Source organism: Schistocerca nitens, chromosome 5, assembly GCF_023898315.1.
Source record: "Schistocerca nitens isolate TAMUIC-IGC-003100 chromosome 5, iqSchNite1.1, whole genome shotgun sequence".
Lineage (NCBI taxonomy): Eukaryota > Metazoa > Arthropoda > Insecta > Orthoptera > Acrididae > Schistocerca > Schistocerca nitens.
The window spans coordinates 779,425,406-779,428,867 of NC_064618.1; the positions used below are offsets into that span (position 1 = coordinate 779,425,406).

General features: G+C 49.3%; 1 pseudogene; it reads right to left on the minus strand.

The window, feature by feature from the left end:
• Positions 1-1,069: 1,069 nt before the first annotated feature.
• Positions 1,070-1,187, minus strand: LOC126261258 (5S ribosomal RNA; annotated as a pseudogene).
• Positions 1,188-3,462: the final 2,275 nt, after the last annotated feature.

A 3,462-nucleotide genomic window follows, 5' to 3' on the forward strand; every position in this document is an offset into this window, starting at 1 on the left:
AAGGAACGTGTCAGTACTACTATACAATGCGAGTAGCAATACTAGTTGATGGCGCACACAAGCGAGGAAACATCGAAGCGGTGGAAAGGGGTGATCAGGCAGTCGATAGCTTCCGCAGTAGTTCCTGCTGCCGCTGTAGATCACGCGGCAGTTCACCCGGGAAGCCGTGATAGGTGGTGATTCAGTGCTCGCCACACACACTTGAAACTGTAACTTGCGTCATTGCGCCGGCCATAAAGCGCCCCTCCGCCGCCTGCCGCGGACGATACTGCGCTGCCCGGGCGCCGGGAGGCGACGAAGAGACGGGATTGTGCGCCGGGCTGCCTACCTATCTCTGGAGGCCGGTGCGACAGGCGCGAAATCGATGGTGTCGCTGGGCGGCGAACAACAGGCGTAAGCGACCCGGCGCGCGGCTCGGGAGCGCCTGTTATGGAAAGCCTGCGGCCACCGTATGGGGCTCTTCCGCTGGCTGCGGCGGAGCATAAGGGACCCGCGCCAGCGACTGACACTCGGGAAATCCCCGCCTCCGACGCACAAAGCCGCCTCCTCCCAGATCCGTGCTGACGAAGTTTTTTCCGCCATGAAAGGCGCAAAAAGAGAGTATCTTTTTCTTCCGTCCTGTCGCTACAGATATGTTGTGAAGTCTCTGGCGTATCGGGAGCGGTCGCGACGCGAACAGCTCCTGGCGAAATGCGTACGTACAAGTGTCTTTCAGGTTTCATTCGTCAGAGCTGCATATAACTGCTACCACTATTGAAAATAAATTTACACCACTAAAAGTTATTAACGCTGCCGGGTCTGAGAATACCCTGTCATATTCTACGCAAATTATGCGACTAAATGAGATTTACTAAAACTTAACTCCTCCCGGACAAGCCATGAAGGCACAACCGGATCGACCGACGGCCGTGTCATCCTCAGCCCATAGGCGTCACTGGATACGGATATGCAGGGGCATGTGGTCAGCACACCGCTCTCCCGGCCGTATGTCAGTTTCCGAGACCGGAGTCGCTACTTCTTAGTCAAGCAGCTCTTTAGTTTGCCTCACAAGGGCTGAGTGCACACCGCTTGCCAACAGCGGTCGTAAGGCCGGGTGGTCACCCATCCAGGTGCTGTCCCAGCCCGACAGCGCTTAACTTCGGTGATCTGACGGGAACCGGTGTTACCACTGCGGCAAGGCCGTTGGCAAATGAGATTCACTAACGGCCTTAATTTACCTCTTATCGTTCGAAAAGGTATATTATTTTTCGTTCATGCCTTCTGCATGACTTCTAGTTTAACCAATACATCGGTATTTAATGTGTTTACAAATTACGTGGGTGATTCACAAATTAACAAGACCCGAGCGAGAAAAGACTTCGGCAGGTGAGCAAGTTAGAGACATACTGGTACAAATTACTCTCCCACTTATTCACAAGAGTAGTCTAAGCATGTGCTCCATTGTGAAGTGAACCTATGAGAACTGGCATTAACGAAATCTGTGTCCGGATCTAGGAGCTACTTAACAACACGCTTCTGAAGGTTGCAGTGCGGACTGGTCCGTGCTTCTCTTGTGTCTCCAGATGTTGATGTTAGACATTTGTACTACAAATACAAAGACATACAGCTGCATGGATACAATTCACAGACTTTGTTTACAACATTTACAAGTGGCCAAGATCGCTAAAGGAAACTAATTATGTACACTCTGATTATAATTAAGGTTACAGTTTAAAAGCCCTGTAAAGAAAGAACCGCTGCTAAGCTCGTCATCAAATTTGAACGGAATTATAGAAAAGGGAAAAAGTTAATGAAATCAAATAAATTTAACACAAATTTCCTGTGGTGTCACCGCCAGACACCACACTTGCTAGGTGGTAGCTTAAATCGGCCGCGGTCCATTAGTACACGTCGGACCCGCGTGTCGCCACTGTCAGGATCGCAGACCGACCGCCACCACAAGGCAGGTCTCGAGAGACGTACTAGCACTCGCCCCAGTTGTACGACGACGTTGCTAGCGACTACACTGACGAAGCCTTTCTCTCATTTGCCGAGAGACAGTTAGAATAGCCTTCAGCTAAGTCCATGGCTACGACCTAGCAAGGCGCCATTAGTTACTTCATGAATCTAAAGAGTCTCACTTGTATCATCAAGAATGCTGTATACCAAAGGACGATATAAAAGTTAAGTGTTCTAGTAGCTACGTTCTTTTCTTTATCACATTCATCACGTATCCTGTTCCACACTTAACGCCAGACGGCGTGAGTTGACGCGTGCCCTTTCGGCTACTTCACTGTGGACTGGCTGCCTTAACAGTCCACTACATTTCCCCGTCAGATGGAGCTAGAAATGTCATTAAGTAAATGTATTCTGCTAAAATTGACAGGCGAATGGCAATACGACGCGTACAGTGCACGTTAGTCATTACACCGACTGTACAGTGCAATGCGCAAGAGAGCTTAAGTTTGGCAACAGACAGTCGTGGAGCTGTTGGTTACTTAAGTCCACCACCACAGCAAGGCTGTACCACAACGGATGGGAAAAATCTGCTTTTAACTGTCCCGCGGCGAAACACGCTTAAAAGCAACAATAAAATCCAATTGCGATTGAAGTGAGGCTGGCGCAGGACATGTTTAATATGTTTTCCATAATTTTCTGCCATGAGTTGCGATAGAGATCGAAGTGTCTCAAGGGTCACGTTCAGAATGCCAGGATGCGTTGGGCAATACGTTCCCTCAATTTAGCTATGTTTGTAATCAGAGTACTGAACACAGTATCTGTCAGATAACGTGACAGCCAGAAGCTACACTGACTAACAGCAGGTGAACTGGACTCCCAGGCTGTAGCATTTCCTAAATGACGAAGCTTTAGCTGTTTCGCTGGCTGAGCAGTGTGCGTTGGATCGCATCTTGCATAAAAATTATCCTACGCACTCATCCATGCCGTTGAAGGGTTGGAGAGATGTTGGTGTGCAAAAGACTCTCATAGTGTCTGACACCCCCCCATGAACCATGGACCTTGCCGTTGGTGGGAAGGCTTGCGTGCCTCAGCGATACAGATGGCCGTACCGTAGGTGCAACCACAACGGAGAGGTATCTGTTGAGAGGCCAGACAAACATGTGGTTCCTGAAGAGGGGCAGCAGCCTTTTCAGTAGTTGCAGGGGCAACAGTCTGGATGATTGAATGATCTGGCCTTGTAACATTAACCAAAACGGCCTTGCTGTGCTGGTACTGCGAACGGCTGAAAGCAAGGGGAAACTACAGCCGTAATTTTTCCCGAGGACATTCAGCTTTACTGTATGATTAAATGATGATGGCGTCCTCTTGGGTAAAATATTCCGGAGGTAAAATAGTCCCCCATTTGGATCTCCGGGCGGGGACTACTCAAGAGGACGTCGTTATCAGGAGAACGAAAACTGGCATTCTACGGATCGGAGCGTGGAATGTCAGATCCCTTAATCGGGCAGGTAGGTTAGAAAATTT